The sequence below is a fragment of the Peromyscus eremicus genome, chromosome 10, assembly GCF_949786415.1.
Source record: "Peromyscus eremicus chromosome 10, PerEre_H2_v1, whole genome shotgun sequence".
Taxonomy (NCBI): domain Eukaryota; kingdom Metazoa; phylum Chordata; class Mammalia; order Rodentia; family Cricetidae; genus Peromyscus; species Peromyscus eremicus.
In genome coordinates, this window is record NC_081426.1 from 85,958,593 (window position 1) to 85,979,304 (window position 20,712).

Sequence of the window (20,712 nt, forward strand, 5' to 3'; positions counted from 1 at the left end):
GAAATTGTATGACATAGTAGGTAAATCTCAAGGGTGGATATATAGTAGATTCTGGTATAAAATAGACAGTGGAAAAATATGTTAGCAAAAACATAATTTTGTAACAGTTTTGAGTAAAACCACTGATGTTAAAGTACAACTTGTAAAAGTTTATTTCCATATTTCACACACTTTTTATTTTTCCATTGTATTCTACAAACCAGTTATATCGATGAGCTGTGTTTGTCCAGCTAAGCAAATACTCTGTTGTGTTACTATTGATTGCATCATAGTTGTCTCCTTGTGCACTAAGTTGTATATTCACCTAAGGAACACGGCCGTATCTTTCACCGAAGTTTCCTTATGTCCAGTATCTTTTACCAAAAGACATCTACATATGGGGATTTAATATATTTAGATTTAAAGAATAAGCATAGAAACCCAGTATTTCAAAGTAAACTTAAAATGCCAATGCAGAAAGAAAATAAATACGTAAAATATCAATGCTGGGATGAACTTTCTCTTTATTTATTTATTTTTTATTATTTTATTTTACAATATAATTTAATTCTACATATCAGCCACGGATTCCCTTGTTCTCCCCCCTCCCGCCCCCTTTCCCTTCCCCCTAGCCCACCCCCCATTCCCATCTCCTCCAGGACAAAGACTCCCCCGAGGATTGAGAACAACCTGGTAGACTCAGTCCAGGCAGATCCAGTCCCCTCCTCCCAGGCTGAGCCAAGTGTCCCTGCATAAGCCCCAGGTTTCAAACAGCCAACTCATGCAATGAGCACAGGACCCAGTCCCACTGCCTGGATGCCTCCCAAACAGATCAAGCCAATCAACTGTCTCACCTATTCAGAGGGCCTGATCCAGTTGCAGGGCCCCTCAGCCGTTGTTTCATAGTTCATGTGTTTCCATTCATTTGGTTATTTGTCCCTGTGCTTTATCCAACCTTGGTCTCAACAATTCTTGCTCATATAAAATGGTGAGCCCCGACAAACCTTTCCTTCCTTGCTTGCTTCTTGCCAGCTTTTTCTCACAGCAACAAGGTAGGAAGTAACACACTCTACTTGGAAGCCCACTGTGATATAAGTCTTCTGGGAAGAGGGCTCACATTTTCCTATATACTCACTATCGCTTTGATTGCTTATCTAGCTGTGAAACCACAGGGCTGTCTCCTCTAACAGGTGAGGCCCCTTCCTGTTCTCTCAAGAGTGTAACACTGGTTAGTAACCTTGTCAGATCATAGCAAGGCATTGAGTGACTTCCATTCATTCTGGATGGTGCACCAATGGCAGGTCAAAGAAATAGTTCTACCCAACCATAGACTTTGAATCAATATAATTAGTTGGGATTCCTTATAGGAGCATGGGTAACTGATGGGCAGCTATACCACTGGAGAAGAGTCTCCTCCCTCTCCCCCAGAAATTATTAATGGCTGCGACAGCCTTAGGGAGGGGAGAAGTCTTGATATACCACGTCCTCCTGAGAGGTGTACTGGGTTACATAACCTATCACTTTATGAGCTGTGTGAGCACCTCCCCACCTTACACAAGGAAGTGTTAATGGGTTCAGTCTTGTAAAAGCCTACTTTTTATTCACAGCTGCTCTGATTTATGAGATTCAGACTGACGGTTTCTTCAAGCATGCATGCCTTTCTGCTAGGAGAGTTGCAAGTAGACACAATCAAACTTGGTACCATACACTTCATACCCAGACATGTGAGCAGAGACTTGTAATAGATAGAATCTCTCCACTGTAGTTCAGGATTTCATGTTTTAGTCTTCATTCTTCAATGCAATACATAATTGACCACATAATTTCTTAAAGAATTATATTAAAGTGATCCCCCAAAATAGTAGTACCTCCCCTGTGTTAGTGATTCTGGCTTTTGTTCTGATTGCTTTGTGTCATAAACTATCATTTTATTTTATGAGTCATTTTGAGTCATTTCTTATAGTGAAATCTTCCAGGTTATGTTTCAATGCCATAATTCTAAATTGCTAATGGCTTTACAGATCCCCATGAGAACAGAATTATTTAAAAACAAAACAAAAATCAACAAGTACCTTCTGTTTTATGTGCAGGCAGAGTCAAGACTATCAGTTGAGCAAAGATTAGGGTCTTTTAGCATTCAACAGTTCAAAGTGGTGGTAAGCAAGTCTACAAACACAGATTTTGTTTATCAATACAGTTGATGGGTGTGGACACAGGATAAAGTTGCCCAAGTCAATAGTAATCTAAGCTCCTGTTTTTTTGTTCTGCACTCTTACTGTGTTGGGGGGCTTTGTTTTTTAAAAAGGAGAGGTATAGTTGATTAACAAGGTATGTTCTGGACAGTATTAAGGTATTGCTGCTTAGGGAAGGCTTTGTGACTCTCATTGGTACTGATTTGTACAGCATTTTAGCAGAGGTTATGGTCCTAAGAGTCAACACACTTGATTTGTTCAGATTGGGCAACCTCTTTCACAATATATCTTCATTGTCTGAACTTCAGGCACAGCTGAAAGAATCTGTGTGCTATGTGGTATGTTTACTGGAAAATATAATTTGGTTCTTTGTAACATGTCATAGCTAAGTAGAAGAGAATACACTCGTTGTCTGAATGAAAACATGAATATGAATGAAAATTCTTTAATATGAAAGCAGAAACTTTCATTGTTGTTGACCTTTAAGCCCTCAATTTAAGTCAGGACAAGCTACCATGAAGGTTAGGAAAGCCATCATGAAAGAGCTTAGACTTAGTATACAGGACACGATACTTTATTACATTTTACTAGCTGTGGATTGAATTTGCATAAGAAATGTTAAGTCTGTAATAGCATCAATATACATGTTGAGTGTTCTCCCTCCCTCCAAAGTTCATTTTAAAAATCAACATTTTCTCCTGTGTGAATGAAATGATACTGAGACAATCTATAATCCTGTAGCTGGAGAATTTTTCTCCAGCTCCCACCGCCAAGTCCCGCCAGTCCTGGAGCCCACTTATAAAATAAACACACAGACTCTTACATTATTTAAACTGCTTGGCCATTAGCTCAGGCCTATCATTGTCTAGCTCTCACTCTTATATTCAGCCCATCTCTATTAATCTTTACTTTGCCACGTGGCTCGTGGCTTACCGGTACTTTACATCTTCCTTGTCTCGGCAGTGGCTCCAACCGGTCTCCCTTTCCTTCCTCCTTCCTCAATTCTCTTCTCTCCTTGTCCCGCCTCTACTTCCTGCCTGGTCACTGGCCAGTCAGTGCTTATTTACATAGAGCGATACCCACAGCATAATCCTGTGAAAATAGTCTGGGAAAGTTCTTTTGCAGAAGGATAGATATCAAGGTGATGAGTATGATAATGAAGCTCCTAAGTCCAGGGAGACTGTTGAATACAGCTAGAGTCAGGATGGACATCACCTCCTTGTGATCACCAACACTCATGGTGGCTGCTTCCTCTGATATTCAAGAAGTAAATTGCACCCAGCATCCCACAACACTTGGCCATTAATAATCACTACACTCCTAAGTTTGGAAAATCTAGGGGAATGAAAATGGAGAGAACAGAAGGAGAGACTAACATGATTTTTTCTTCATTATCTATCATTTACAATTTATATTACTGGTTACTCTTGTAGTAACTGAAATTTTATGACATGCATTTTCATATCTGTTTTTCTAAATGTTTATTAAAGTATGTGTGTTTGTGTTTGATATGTGTGGCTGTCAATAGCATGGCATTCTTGTGGAGGTCAGAGAACAGTTTTGTGGAACCAGTTCACTTTTCTTTTTCAGGACTTCCAGGCATCAAGGTCAGGTCATCAGGTGTGGGCAGAATGCACCTTCACCTCTAAGCTGGCTCATCCACCCTTGATATATCTTATCATTGGATTTTATTTGCCTCCAAACTGCATGAATGCTTAAGTCTAGCAAGCTATTTGGCATTCTCAATAATAGCTGAACTGCTGATATTAAAATTAAGAAGGAGATATACTCTAAGTACATTACATGCTTATATGAAAATGTCTTTATGATGCTCTGTAGCAAGTACAATGCATATATACAAATTCAAAAATGTTAAAATGTTGAAGATTTTCATACTGTTTTTCATTTGCATTCTGAAAAACGATGTTTATTGCTTTAAAAAGAGAAATCAACCATTTATAATAAAAATAAATAAATAAAACCGCAATATTTCTGCAGATGGAAAATAACAGGCTTCCTTCCAGCCTACCTAGATTTTCAATCAACTTGCTGTTTCCTTACACGGCTGCAGCATCTGCATAGCAAAGATGGCTGATAATGCATACCATCCAGTTTTCCTTCCATCTCTCTTGACAAACACCTACACAGTCCTTTCTGATCCCTTGTAGTTAGGTTAGGGATGTACAACCCAGTGTTAGGGCATAAAATAGTAGAAATGGTAAATATTACTTCCAGACCTGCCTCCATATAAACATATCACATATAGTCTGCTAATTTCTTCCTCTCTCATAGTAATTCTAGGAAACTGCTTAGAATTGCCCATGGTAAATGATATAACGTTCTTAATTCTTCTTAAAAGATGGGCTGTGAGTCACCAGACTGTATTTAGCTCATCAGGGTGAGTGCCTCGTTTGGGACTCCATTCTCTGAAAGCCCACTTGGTGCAGATTCCCCACTTTTCCTCCCTTTCCACTGATACTGCTGGAGTGTTAGACAAACAAGCAATGGCATTGTAATGTGTTTAGCGCTGAGATTTCAGGCTTTATTTGTTACTGCAGCCTAGCTTAATCTAATTAACAAAGTCTGACACAGCTCTGGGGAAGTAAGAAGTAGTAGTTGCCAAACTGACTCGCAGAAGGAATGTTACTACAAGTATCCGTCAGGTCTGTAAATCTTGGATTGCACTCAGTTTGGTTTCCATAACCCAACAGTGAGTTGCTGAAGCAGATGTGAATGTGTATTTAGGCACCCTCTATAATGGAAGGAGGCACTCATTGGGTTTAGCTGAACAGTCTTGTGACTCATACTCTGTATTTTGAGAAGAGTGAAGAAAACTATCATTTATCATGGGCACTTCTAGCATAACCACCATGACCAAATTCTCTGACCACCTCCTCAGCAGCTCCAAGTCCAAGCTGTGGTTGGAAAATGCCCAAACGTTAAGTATCAGGCTGCTTTGGGCCAGGCCTGTGACACCTGCTCTACAGTCAAATGGACCATCTGCAGAGATAGAACCCCAGGCAGGGAAAGGAATCCTACAGTGTAGCAATGTTGCAGTGTCCACATAAAAGGGGGACCCGATGCTGATGACACCCCAGTGATTTGCTTCTTTACTTGAATGAAGCCGTTATAGGATGGATTTATCTCTTCCTTCACAGCCTATGTGAAAACCCTGATCATCTTTTGACAAAGGAAAATGTGTGCATTGCTGACACAGAAGTTTAGAGATGAAAATGAACTCATGGATTGGTTGTCTCTATTGGTCACAGGCTTAGAGAGCTCAAAATATCTTTGTTTAGTGTTCAGTGCTAGAGAAACAGGAAAGAGTGGATTTTTTTTCTTTTCTTTTTTTTTTTTTTGGTTTTTCGAGACAGGGTTTCTCTGTGTAGCTTTGCGCCTTTCCTGGAACTCACTTGGTAGCCCAGGCTGGCCTCGAACTCACAGAGATCCGCCTGTCTCTGCCTCCCGAGTGCTGGGATTAAAGGCGTGCGCCACCACCGCCCGGCAAAAGAGTGGATTTTTAGTCTTAGCCAGTAACCCTTTGTTTTTTTGTTATATGCTTCTAAAAATGCTTCTACCCTGGTTACGACTTTAATTATCTTCTAAATATACCCATTTTCTCTAGTTATAAGTTGGCCTTTCTCACCGCAATGCTGGTTAAAGAATCATCCATCAGTGAGAGGCAATCATTGACTCCAATAAATGATTTTTTATGGCGGGTCTGTGGCTAGTCACAGGATGCAAGTTGAGCTAATAAAATGTTTCCACAGATTTTCAAAGCCAGCCTAAGAAGAAAGATCTTTTTCTCATCAAGAAGATGTGGGCGTGCACACTGACACACGCACTTGCACAAGTGTGCACACAAACACAATCGGTAAGTAGAAAATCTATAACATTTCCATTTTCTGATGGCTAAAGTTAATTCACTGCTTTCTAAGCACTCATTATGCACTTTACCTTTTGTGGTTTTTATGTTCAAATGTCTTGCCTATTTTTATTGCTTTTCCATCACCACCAGCTATCAAGGATATTCTAATTAGACTTTACTTTTTGAGAAGTCTTGTGTTTTGCAAAATTAAAAATACAACTGAGGTTATTCCCAAATTCCCTCTGTCCCCCATACATAGTATTTTTCTCACTAGCAGCCACCACTGCCCAGGTGGAGCATTTGCAGCTACAGAATCTATATTGCTGTTTCAGTGCCCATCCATAGTTTTCATTGTAGGTACTGCATGCTTCGTGGTTTGGGTAAACTTATTCCACAATTGAGTGTAGTCTCACTCCCCTGTAGTTCTCTTGTGTTCTGCCTACTAATCACTCCCTTTTCTGAGGACCTGAAGCCATTGGTATTTTTCTGCCTCCATTGATTTTCCCTTCTTACAATGTCATTGAGGAGAAATAATAATAATAATAATAATAATAATAATAATAAATATTCATTTTAATTGTATGCCTTCATGTCATATGCATCTCTGTTTCTTCAGTGACCTTTCATGGACTGATAGGTCACTTTCTTGTGGCACTGAGTAATATTTCACTGTCTGGATGTTCCAAGTATCTCTGTTTACCCATAGAGGGACACCTGAGTTGCCTCGAAAATTTGGCAGTTATGATAAAGCTGCGACAAAACTTCTGCCTACAGAATTTTATATTGACCTATTTTCAAGTTTTTTGAATAAGTACTAAGGAATGTGACTGCTGAATCAGAACACGAGTGTCTTGTAATTTTCTAATACATTGCCAAATTACCTTCCAATTTGGCTGTATTATCTTATGTTCCCACTGACAACGAATGGCAGTTACCATTGCTCCACATCCTCGCTAATATTTGACATCATCAGGGTTCAAATTTTTTTCATTCTAGTATATATTTGATATCTCATTTGACCTTGACATTTTCAAATGACAGGTATTGCTGAGCATCATCCACACACTTTGTCATCTGTATACCTTCATTGGGGTTTATTAACATCTTTATCTGCTTTTTAAATTTGGTATTTGTTTTGTTAATATTCAGTGGAAAGTGTTATTTGAGTATTCTGTATAGCTTTTTTTGTATATTGGTCTTGTGTCTTCATGTCTTGCTTAGTCGTATGAATTTTCTTTGTTTTTAAAGTCTTGGAGGCTTTGTTTCATTTCAACTCATGCACCATTTATTTCCTTTCTTACTGTATTGTTTTGAATGAAGTTCAATTAAATACTGAACATGAATAATGAGAATAGATAACCCTGTTTAGATCCTGGTCTTAGGGAGAAATGACGGTGGGTTTTGCCATTGAATATGTCGTCAGCCACAGGTGGTTTTAGTGAGGGAGTGTCTCTAGGTTAAAGAAGTTCCCTTATCTTCTCAGTTTCCTTAGAGTGTTTATGATTAATGAAAATTGAACCTTATCAAATTATATTACATAATGGTGCTCAGATGTTCTTGGATTTGGTTAACTGTTCTTTTAAGTACTGTTTTATATGTGTTCATCTGTAGTTTTGTGTGCTCACACAGTCTTTGTTTTCTCCAATAGGACAATTCTGGTTTAGTAAAAACCAGTTAGGACACACTCATCCTTCTCATCTCAAGAGTCATTGTCTGGCCTTGCACTGTCTGTGGCGATTTCTCTCTTAGCTGTTATTATTTTTTCTCCACATATCTGGTAGAATACACTTACAAAACCACGCGAGGACAATTGAGGGGAAGGTATGTAATTGCAACTTTATATTGCTTAAGGCAAGTAGAATTATTCAGGTCCCCCATGTCATCATGATGAGGTTTAGCAGTTTTCAAATTTTTGAAGATTGATCCACTTCATGTAAATTTTCAAATTTATGACTATAGATTTCTTTGTGATGTTCATGTATTATCCATTAGGGGTCTCACATGTCCATATTGGTATTCATCATTTATTCCAGATATCACTAGTTTCTATCTTCTCTTTAATTTTCTTTGTAACTTCATTTTCTTTATAAACTCTTAAAAAATCTTATTAGTGCCAGATCACCCAACATATTCTTTGCAAATTTAAATATAGAATATTATTTATTTATTTATTTGGAATGGATTTGCATGTAGTCCAAGCAAGTCTCAAACTTGCTGTATATCCAAGGCAGGCCTAGAACTCCTGATTCTCCTCTTCTACATCTCAAATATTGGGATTATAAAACTGTGCCACCATGTCTGCTGAGAAAAATACTAACATTTATACATATATTCTCTCTTTATTTTACTCCTTCATTCTTGGTCATCTAAGTTACTTTTGGTATAATTTCTCCTCTGAGCAAATCCTTCAGTAGTTCATTTTAACTGGTCATAATGACATTGTACTGTGTTGATATTTTGTTGTACTCTAATAAAATTTGCCTGAAGATCAGAGGACAGAGCTAGCTACAGATTTAGCCACAGAGGCTGGGAGATGGTGGCACACACACCTTTAATCTTCGCACTTGGGAGGCAGAGATCCATCTGGATCTCTGTGAGTTCAAGGCCACAGTGGGCTACATGAGCTTGATCCAGTCTAGGAGAGAAACAGGTGGTGGCACACAACTTTAACCCCAGTATTTGGGAAGCATGTACGCCATTAGTTCCAGCACTAGGAAGGTTGAGATGGGAAGTGAAATGGCTGGGTGGAAAAAAGCATATAAGGCATGAGGAGACAGGAACCAGAGGCTTTTTAGCTGAGGACTCAGAGGATTCGTGGAATTGGCAAGGTGAGAAGTGGCTGTGACTTGTTCCTTTGTCTCTCTGATCTTTCAGCATTTACCTCGATATCTGGCAGCAGGTTTTTATTATAAGACAATTTAGATTTCGTGTCATATCATACCTTCTTGGTTTTCTTTCATCTGAATGTGTCTTAATTTCAGCTACTGGACAATTTTGCTGGATATGTTTTACATTTTTTGTTCTTTTCTTCAGTTTTTTCCACTTCCTCTGGGTTCCCTGAGACTCTCCTGGGTTCCTTATGCTGAGAAATTGCAGATTATATTTTGGCTGTGATAGACACAATGCAAAGTTCTGAGATCTGTTTGAATGCAAAAAATGTTGAAGCTTTTGGTGTTAGCAGGCTGGCCTGTTTCTGTCAACCCTCCAGTGTGTACACGCTTTCTGAGGACTGTTACTCCTTTCTCAGTTTCTTTATCAGAGCCTTTGTAGTTCTGCTCAGACTCTGCACATCTGCTCCATTTGGAGGCCAATCTAGAATTTGGCAGTCAGTTTCAGTCTTCGAGATCTTGCTTAGGTTCACATCCATTCACATACAGCTGCGAGGAAGTCGAGGAAGTTCCATAGTCTGTTTGAGCTATTGTGCCAAGCCCCTGCCTCACTGTGTTCATTGCAGTTTCTGCCCTGCATGCCTGGACTCCCCCATCCATTGGTCTTGGACAAAGCTAGGATATTAGTTACCACCTTGATTGTTTGCATTCTGTCTGTATGTCAAGACATCAAAGCATTCAAAAGAATGATTATAAGTATGTTCAAACGATTCAAAGATGACAAAAATGAAGATAGGAATAAAATAAGGAAGCAAAAAAAAGATATGAAAGCAGAATTCAATAACTAGAATTACTGAAGAAAAGCCAAGTTGAAATGATGCTGGAAATAAAAAAGCTGGTAAGCCAAATAAAAACTTCATTGACAAATGGATCATATGGAACACAAGACTATCAGGGCTGGGAGACAAGATAGAGGAAATGGGTCATTTGTTCAGCAAAAGTCAATGGTAAACTTATATTAAAAAAATTCATGAACCAAATATGGGGTTTGAGCCCTATGAAAATGCTTAACGTTTGGATTACGGACATTGCAGGAGAGTTTCATATCAAAGTCATTGAATATATTTTGAACAAAATTACAAGAAAAAATTCCACACCTAGAGAAGAAGATACCCATGCAAGTACAAGACCCTGCCAGAACTCCAAGTAGATAGGACCAGAAAATAAATTCATTATGACTATTTTTTTCATGAAAACATTAAAAACACAGAATAAGAAAAGGATACTAGATTCTGGAAGAAGTTCAAGTCACTTTCAAAGGCAGCTCTCTCTCTCTCTCTCTCTCTCTCTCTCTCTCTCTCTCTCTCTCTCTCTGTCTCATATGGGTGTCTCGTGTGTGTGTGTGTGTGTGTGTGTGTGTGTGTGTGTGTGTGTGTATTGTCAATACTGGGAATTGAACCTGGGTATGCTGGACACATACTTTACCATGGAGCTCATACATATTCTATTTATTCAGCTCAGAACCTCACTCCATGAGATAGTGACACCCAAATTACTGGTCAGTCTTCCCTCTTTAGTGAAAACTCTCTCAGAAAACAATCATAGACATACCAAGAGACTTGCGTTCCAAATAATTCTAAATCTCATCACACTGACCATCAAGATCATTCATCACAGATAGTATCTGAAACCTATATCAGAGATTTCTCTACTTTCTTATAACTTGCAACAGTTAATTAGGATTCCCTAGAGGAACATAACCAACAGAATTAATATGTGTGTGTGTGTGTGTGTGTGTGTGTGTGTGTGTGTGTACGCAAGTGTGCATATTCCAACAATAAAACAATGGCCGTCTCCCAAAGAAACACCAAGAATCTAGTAATTAGTAGTTGTTGAGTCCATGAGACTGTTTCAGCAGTTGTAAACTTGTGCTGGTGTCCTTGGGAATTCCTGGAGAGCTGCTGGTCTTCATTCTAATGTGGAATCCTGAAGTAGGCACTTCAACAACAAAGTAAATAAATTGCCAATGATATTGAGGATAAGCAGGCAAAGAGTTAAAGCTTCCCTCCTACGTGTCCTTTTAGAGGCTACCAGTAGAAGATGTGGCCCGGATTTAGGGTAGGTTTCTCACCTGAAATGATCCAATCAAAGGAATCCCTCAAAGGCATTCCCAGCTGCTTGGGTTTTAGTTGATTCAGATGTAGTCAAGTTGACAACCGAGATTAGCCATCAAACTTGCCTATATTTGTATTTGTCAAATGCATTGCTTTGGGCCCTATTTTTTACTCTGAGACTATAAAAGTTCATATAATCTTTTCTAGGATGAAAAGTGTCACCTGGGACAGTATGACTATGTTCCTGGGCCATGGTCACTCATATTCGGCTCAAAACAAACTATTTCTTATCCTCTTCAGATCATGAGCTCTTTTGATAACATCAATTAGATACCACGGGCAATAAATGGAATTCAAGAAAATGGACCTCATAGAAATGCCATTTTTGAAATTGTGAGTATGAAATAGACTTCACTGTCATATGACCAAATAAAAAATGAGTTTTGCTAAAAGGAGGAGTCATCTGGTGATTCAGCCCTGTGGAAATTCAATATTATAAGATAAAGGAGCCAGAAGAGTAGTAAAGAAGTAGATATTAAATGAATTAGAAGAAGAGAAAATAAACATGTTATGTAAACCAAGTGAAATAGTACTTCATAATGGAGGGAATGACCCCCTTGTGGAATGCACAGATAGCCAGAATAAGATGAGAAAAATAAATATGAGCCTTAACTTGGGTTAACATGTTGGAAGTTGTTGCGTTCTTTTTTATCAGACCTGTGGAAACAACAGTCTAGCTTTAATGGCTTCCAGACTGGGAAAACAGGAGACAAAATGGCAGCAACAAAAGGTTTTTTTGTTTGTTTGTTTGTTTTTGTTTTTGTTTTGGTTTGGTTTGGTTTTTGTTTTTTTCTGTAGAGGAAAGCAGGGAAGGGAACAGAAGTTGAAGAGTGGTATACAATTAAAAATTTCTTTCCTTCCTTGTTTCCTCCTTCCTTTCAGATGGGGCCTCTGTTTGTAGTCCAGATTGGCCATGAACTCAAAATCCTCTTCTTTTAGCTTCATGAGTGCTGGATTGCAGGTGTGTGCCATCTTGCCCAGCTCTGTCTCTTGTTTGAAGGGAGACATTACAACATGTTTGTATGATGATGTGGAAACTTAATGAAAGGGAAAATTAGAGGATGCTTACTCTAGTGATATCTATTAATGGAGGATTTCTTCCTAAAGAAAATTGTGTCATCCTGGTTGCAAAAAGATAAGGTACAATGAATCAGGTACGTTCAGGTTGTTTGGTAAATATTATGTTGGCACTATCCAGAATTTGATATTTTCAATAATGTGGGAGATAGATCCCTGAAATGAGACTGGGGTGGCCAGAGGAACTATCAGAGGTTTACAGTGACTAAAAAAACTGCAAGGAGTCATTACCATATTTAGTTATTGAGATGCAAGATTGAGTAGTTTAATTAAGATTGGGTTTCTGCCAAGTAGGCACAATGAAGGGAGTAGGCAAGGTACTTAAATGGTAACTGTATACAAGGGAGTGATTGTCATGATGATCCATAAATAACAACTAATTAAGGAGGGAAGTGAATACCTAAAGGGAAGAGCACACACACACACACACACACACACACACACACACACACACACACACACACATGGTAAGACAACTAACTAGCCTTAGATCCCAGTGAGAGTGAAGGTGTGTTTGCGCTTGAGTACTGTTACCGGAAGTTCAGGAACAAGAGTGGCCCTCAGAGTAGCGGCAATGAGGCAGAGCACTGGAGTATGATTCTGGGAACTGAGAGGATAGAAGGAATGCTGTGGGATACATGGGGAGGTAGGAAAAAGAATAATGGCAGAGAGATGTGGGAGCTAATATCTATGTTCCCTCACACCTTTCTTCATGAGCCATCTTTTCACTGAGTCCTTCTCTGACTACTTTTCTCACATTTCAAACTTCTGCCTTTCCTCCCCCTCCCCACCCAGAATCCATACCGTACATACTGATATTCACGGGGTAGGCTTGTTCTTTTCATATTCATAGCATCTATTCTCTGAAGCAGTATGTTTTAGTTCTGTGGATTTACTATGTTTCCTATTTAAATGCCACCTCTTTAAAGGCAAAAATATTGTTGTTGTTGCTTCTATTCTATAGCATCTGCTGTTCAATGCAACTTAGGTACTGGACTGTGATGATACAATTTTATTAAAATAGCTCTTACATTCTAAGAGACTGGAACTTCTACTGGGCCTCACAGTCAAGTTAATAATACACTTTGTGGCCACTTAAGACTTAGTCTGGTAGCCTGATGTGTACTCAGCTTGCTTGTTTAACATGCCTTTATGAGAACAAGGTAATAAGCAACCTTACTAGGTTTCCCCATGTAAAGCACAGCTATACTCTTAAGTTATGTATTCTTCTGTGCCTCTGACCCAGATAGAAATGCATGTGTGTATGTGTGTTATGGTCATCATTTGCTGATAAACAGCAAACAGGTCAAAAGTGACTTACACAATAATTATCTGTCATAAATGTTGAAAGTATTGCCTGATAAATGGTATGGTTAGAGTATTGAGTGCTTTGGAATCAGTTGTGGTCAGTAGGAGTAAATAACTTAATCCTTTTTAAAACTCTCCTAAAGATTGGTGCAAAAGGTCCCTTATTCCTTCCCCATGTAATGCTTCTTGTGCTGCTCAATAATTACAGGGCTAGGCCCTTTGCTAGGACAGATTCATAATATAGACATAGGCTTTGGGACAGATTGGACACATGCAGTAGACAGACTATGGACAAGCCAGCCCTCAAACTACAGATGTATGGAAGACACACAAAGGGAAGTGGGGGATTCACTCTTGTGCTTTCTTTCAGTCAAATTAATCCAAGAAGTGCCGACTTTACTTTCCATAATGTGACACTGATGCTTTCTTTTGCATCTGAGCTTGTCTTTGATGTATTTAACTGACACACTAGACATTATTTTGTTACTGACAGAAGACATTATTTTCTAACTGGATGTAAGAGTGGATGGTTGGAAATATCATCTTTATTCATTTAAAAATAACCAAGAGAGCCAGGCGGTGGTGGCACACGCCTTTAATCTTAGCACTCGGGAGGCAGAGCCAGGCGGATCTCTGTGAGTTCAAGGCCAGCCTGCACAGAGAAACTCTGTCTCGAAAAACCAAAAAAAAAAAAAAAAAAAAAAAAAAAAAAAAAAAAAAAAAAAACCCAAGAATCTTTCAGCTGAAATATGAAAAATAAAGTGGTGGCAAATCATGAACTAAATCTTGTTAAAATGGGAGAAAACAGGCCAAGAATCTACACATGCAACAGGAGGGATACAAGAAAGTTTTTCGAAATGCCTGATCCTTGAAGCCAAGGATTTCAAGGAGGTATGGAAGAGTAATCTGAGACTGACTGTCAACGGCAAGGGACATACTCTGTGGTTACGACGACGACGACGACGACGACGACGACGACGACGAGGAAACCTGGGAGACAGTGCTGTGATAAAAGGTTTGGGAAGATAGCTGGGGGTCAGCTAGAATTAGAGAATCAAAAGAAAAATGATTCAGGCAGGTGCATAACACAAAGAGGGAATATTCTGGAAGTCAGAGCCTTGTCTGAGAAGAGGCAAACCATGAACTACTGATTTCTATTTAGCTGCAGAAACTTGCCAAATGTTCTCCCAGGGATCATCTTCTTGCTTGAGTCCTTAGCATCCACTGACTCCTAAAAGAAGCCCAACACACACTCAGCATATTGTCAGTACCACGAATGTGCTCCTCTCCACTCAGCTCTAAGTGCACCATCCTCCAGTTGCTCCTCATGGAGGAGTTCCAAGTTCTAAGTTTTCATGAACACTGGGATGGACAATCTATTGCTTTACTAACTCCTTACCCTTTATTCTTCTTCCTAATATTTACTTTCTTCTTTAGCAAGTGTTTATTGATAAAATATTACAATCATTCCCTTCACTGCACTTACACTGTACAAATACCCTTGAGGACCCCTTCTTGCCACTCTCAATCTGTGCTCAGATCTACACAACATGGGGACAGTCTCAACAAAGGACCACTTGGTGTTCTCCTACCACTGTCCAACTTGGAACTTCTAATTCCCTTATTTTGCTGTAGTTTGCATAGCTTTTAAAATCTTCTAATAACCTAAATAATGTACCTATTTAATACATTGCTTGTTTTACACACACCTCATATCTCATACAGATGACAAGCTCTATGAGTAAGAGGTCTTCACTGTTGGCAACCTCAGTCCTGGAAGCTTACCTGCAGTAGTACTTTTTCATTGGGACTGAGAGCCTGCAAATAACAACACAGACTTATTATTAGTTATGAATGCTCAGACTTATCTTATAGCTTGTCCCACTTGCTCTTATAACTTAATTTAACCTGTTTCTCCTCATCTACATTTTGCCTTGGGGTATTTTAATCTTTCTTTCATCCTGCATGTCCTACTTTCACTGCTTCCTTGACAGACACTGTGTCTGTCTGTCAGGCAGCTCCTTGGCTGGCTGACCCTGGGTATCTCCCTATCTTTCTCCCTCATTCTCTCAAGCCTATATTTCTACTTATTCTCTATGCCTGACAGCCTGCCTATCCCTCTACTGCCTAGCTATTGGCCATTCAGCTTTTTATTAGACCAATCAGGTGCCTTAGGCAAGCAAAGCAACACATCTTTACATCATTAAACAAATGCAGCATAAACAAATATAACGCATCATTGCATGGCTAAACAAATGCAGCATAAACAAATATCACATCTTTACCTAGTTAAAATAATATTACACAACAACTTTCTATAATAAGAACAATTATCAGGTAAGAATTAGATTCACAATGTGCAATCCATTTATGTTTGGCAAAATTTGGAGAAATTACTCTATTATCTATCCTTTTGGATGAGTCCAAAGTTTTATACCTAAACCACTTTCTATTATAAGTTGTATCAAAATCCTAAAAATACCTTTTTAGACCTTAAAAAATTTTCTTAGATAAATAACTTAAGCTTTTATGTTTCTCAACCTTATAAACTTTGCATTTCTTATATAAGTTTCTTTTCTGAATTTGGTGACAAGGAAAACAGTTAAACTATAACTATCTGTTCTTCAACCCCATCAGAGACTCAAGAAGGATATAATATTACCTGAGTAAAGGAAGTGCAGTGCAAACAACTTCCAGAACTATAGGAATAACAGAAACAGCTGGCTGCCTGGACAGTTGCCCAAGGTTCCTCTGCATCATTGGGTTGTCCATCTTTGGCCTACAGGGAATTTTAAAGGACTGGCTTACCTTGTCTTGGCAAAGTTCAGCAGTCACCTTCTTTTGTGTTCTGCTTGTCCAATTTATATAGCATACTGTTAGCAGTCAAGGAAAGGGAAGTTTCTTACCTAAATGACTAGCTATGCCACATTGAAAGCAAACTCCATATGGATGTTCTTCAATGCCCATTATCCTTTTTAAAGTAAATTGGTGCTTCTGGGAGCAGACTTGTTTAACTGTCATAAAAAGCCTTATGTTATTAAAACATTTTAAAAGCTATATTCTGTAGGTCTCTAAAGTGTTTGAAAACCATCTAACTATCTAAACTATATCTTTTTTACCTTGAAAACATACCTAACATGACTACAAGTTTGATTGTTATAGATGACTAACTACTGACCTACATTTCTTAATTATCCTAAACAGTTTGTAATAAAAGCCTTTAAGGTCTAGAACTTTTATACTACATTTTAAAATGAGCTGCATAGGTATAATATCTTAAATAAGAGTAGAAACATATATAAATTATGTTAAAACAAAAATAACCTTAAATTTGTATCAATATATAAAAATCCATACCAATATAAAATATTTAAGACTAGTAGTTTTTTTTAGTTTAAAAGTAGATTCAATAATCTACCCTTTAATATTATCATTCTTATACCTCCACTCTTTTTATTTCCAGAACAAAATTCCTGAATCTAATCTCCTTTTCTTAGTTTCCTCTCTGACAAAGACCAATGACAACTTGTAACCAATCCCCCTAAATGATGACAAAAATCCACCAAATGGCTGAAAACCACCCACTCCACCTCTTGGGAATGTGGGTGTCATGTTCTTAAAATTACTTCCTGCTGTTTGGGGTTCATGGAATCTTTAGGGGACCCTGAGAAAATTCAGATAATGGTCAAGTCCTGGGAAAGTTAGCTGTTGTCCATTCTTGGTATGATGGGAAAGTGCAGAGCTTATCTGAAGTCCTGATTGGAGAAATCTAGGAGGCTGAAATTGGTGCCTAGTATGAATAAATTTCTCTATTTTTATTTTATTTTTGTAAGACTGTGACTGTCTACTATTCTACTATTGTAGAAGAATTTAACATCATGAAGTATTTTGACTTCTGCAAAACACTTTGGCAAGTAAAACACTCTGTAATTAATCCATAGGTCAGAGTACCCTGGTCATAAAAACTATGGTCATAGGATTTAAATCCATGTCATCTGAGTTGTCTGGTCTTTTTTATATTTTTATCCAGAACAAGAAGCCAATAAAATAGGTTCTGTATTAACATTAGGTCTACATAATACTGCTGGAAAGTCTATTGATTAGGTGCTAGAAAGTTAAATAAAACACCAAGTTATATATTTGGCTAACATCAGTGTGGATCAAGAGCAAGGTTTAGCCACAAGACAAAATTGACCTATGTCTGGAAGTCTAAATCACAAATCCTAGACTTTTTTTTATTGCATTAATATCTTTCTATACTTTAGAAAACATTTTGAAAAGCGAATATATATTTCATCTTCTTTACATTTCTTCAATACTTACTCTTTGTGAAGATGGGGGTCTATTGTCATTTTAAAACTTTTCATTTTGTTTTTCTTTAAGGTGTTCTGCATCTTACAGGATATGGTGGATCTCTACAGAGGTGCCCAGGTCCTCAGAATGCACAATTAGAAGCACAGGGAAATGAATTTTGGTGAACTTCTTACTTCAAGATATCCCATCTCCCCTTTACACACAGAGGAAACATACCTGGATGACCTTTGTTCACTCTCCCATTCGTCATCAGAACTGCTCTTTTTTTTTTTTTTAGGCCTACACATATCAAGGGGTTAGACTTAAGGGTCCTGAAATGGACACTATTTTTTTCCATCCCTTTGTATTTACTCATAAAATTCGTAGTCCTTTATTACAGCATCTCATTAAGAAGTGAATTACATCACATCTTATAAGAAGTAATGTATGTACAACAGTTTCAAAACTGTTTTTGAGATTTAGATTTTGTTGAAAAGAATAATCCTAACTTTCCTCCAATGCATAGATATATGCCATAGTCATGTATCAATTATAGCTTTAATAGAATAGGATTGCTGTGCTATGATCCTGTTTTCTTTTCTCCTCTGCATCCCCTTGCAAAGTTGTACAATATTCCCTTCCATGCTTTAAACTGGCAAACAGCACTGCTCATCTCACAGAATTAAAACCTTTCCAGATGTGGATTTGATTAATAGAAGCTTACTAACTGTGGCTAATTACTGATAATGATAGTATCACAAGGCAACTTCCTCATCAATGTCACCTTGGTCTTTTATGGTTGCTAGGATAGAAAGAAACTCTACTTGCCACCCTCCTCCACTCCCAAGTGAAAACAGGAAAGGTTTTCAACTTTGCTTTGAATGGTAGCTAATACAGGTTCTATAAAAAATAGCCACCCAGAAGAAGACAGTTGCCATTTAGAGTCATATGAGAACTTCAGCCCTGTACACCCTGGTTTCACAGTGAGGACAGATGAGTCACACAGAGATAACATCTAAACACTCAGAGTGGTGGGTAGTGACCTGTGAGTAGTTTTCTCTTGGGATTTAGAGCTCCATTTTTAATTGATTTTGTCTCCTAGAAACAGGGGAACAGAGATCTCTTATTAGTCTTCTAATAGAATAAATGGCAAGCATTATAAAGATAAGAAAGAAGTTAAAAAGAGTGTAATGTCCCACATGCCTTCCACACAGATTGTTAATAGAGAAATTATGTGCGCATGGGAGACTCTTTCAGAAGAATTGTATCTTCACAAATTATGTTCATGAGAAAGCATTGAAAATGATGTCCACCCAACCCTCAAATTGTTTACTGTGTTACTGTAACTATTTAGTATGATATACTTTATGTCACTAAATTGTCATATGCTGTTTGAACTTATTGAAGCTGGCTCTAGGAGTAATGAAGTCTTTCTTCATCATAGACTCTAGCATGTTTATATAAAACATCCTCCAACTTTGCCTGTCCCTGGGTACCCTGGTACCCTGGTCTTTTTACCTGGAAAAAGGAAAAGCAGAGGGAATGAGAAGATAGAACTCATTCATGAAGACGTTCAGCCCAAAAATCTTAGTCAGAAACTGTTTCAATAGGACCCTCAGCCATTTCTGATGTACACTGTAAGTACATGAATCTCATATTGACCAGTTTGTGATAATGTCTATTCTGGAGTAATAGTGTGATTGTTAAGAAACAAAAGATCATAGGTCAGTGCATCTCTCAACTCTCATCAGAGAAGCTTCTTTCTGTAGTAGAGAAGACCCACAGCTAGTCAACATGCAGAGAATAGACTGTAGAGCACTTGATTTTAAAAGGGCAGCTACTCACAAATCTCAGGGATTATCACAGAAGAAAGATCAAAAGATCTGAGGTAGTGGATGACTGTAGGGAAACTATTTACTGGATATGTCAGTGCCATCACATGCATGAACTCAGAGCCGCTCTGACTGCATGCACAAGACCTTACCCAACAAGTCAACCAAACAACCAGTAAGGATGTTGGGGTGGGAGGCTCATGAAATTTCACTATTAGCTGAGGATCTGTTGAGGTAACTGAGGTAACTGATGGCTCCTGAAGGTTAGAGCGTCAGTTTTCTTCAGTAATATATCCAGAGAGGCTACCCATGCCCCAATAGGTTGTCCTACACCTATTAAGTAGACTCAGTGTTTTTTGTTGTTTTGTTTTTGTTTTTTACTGTTTTTTTTTTTTGGTTTTTTTTTTTTTAAGAGCACATGAAGTTGGAAAGGAACACAGTGGGAAGATAGAGGAGAAACTGGAAGAGAGAGGAAGGGACTAGATTTTATCAAAATGCATTATATGAATGCATGAAATCCTCAAACCATAAAACACACAAAAAGAAGCCAATGGTGATGGCGCCAATATTGTGAACTATAATGACGTGGTTTGGACAAGCCCTGTGCTATGTGTTGCTTTTGTGTAATTCATAAAAGTCACTCAATTTTATCTTTAAAATGTTACCTTGGGTTAGAGACTTGGATATAGGGTGGTATCAAGTGGATTCTGAGAAACAATAGAGAAGCAAAGATTATTTTGGTTTATTAGAGTGTTAAGATGTTAGGGAAACTCCAGCTAACAGGAGAAGGAGGGAACAAGGGTGATTGCCATATACTTCACTTGCCTTATATCAGCAAGAGCAGTCAGTTGGTAGTGGCACATGCCTTAAATCCCAACACTTGGGAGGCAAAGTCATGTAGATCTCCAAGTTCAAGGCCAGCTTGCTCTACAGAGTGAGTTCCATGATAGCCAGGACTACACAGAGAAATCTTGTCTTGCAAAACAAAAACAATATCAGCATGAGCAGTCCTGAGGCTATTAGCAAATACTAATGTTAGTTTGCAATGCTGTATTGCTGTGGGATGGTCTGTATGTGCTCTGATTGGTCAATAAATAAAACACTGATTGGCCAGTGGCCAGGCAGGAAGTATAGGCAGGATTAACAGAGAGGAGAACTGAG

At 38.3% G+C, this 20,712-nt stretch overlaps 1 long non-coding RNA gene across 1 annotated transcript; it reads left to right on the plus strand.

Moving 5' to 3' along the window:
* The first annotated feature begins 5,939 nt into the window (after positions 1-5,939).
* On the plus strand, positions 5,940-18,673 carry LOC131920935 (uncharacterized). The gene is made up of 3 exons (XR_009381804.1): positions 5,940-6,045; positions 11,282-11,374; positions 17,810-18,673. It is a non-coding gene; the product is annotated as an uncharacterized LOC131920935 (long non-coding RNA).
* The last annotated feature ends 2,039 nt before the right edge of the window (positions 18,674-20,712 follow it).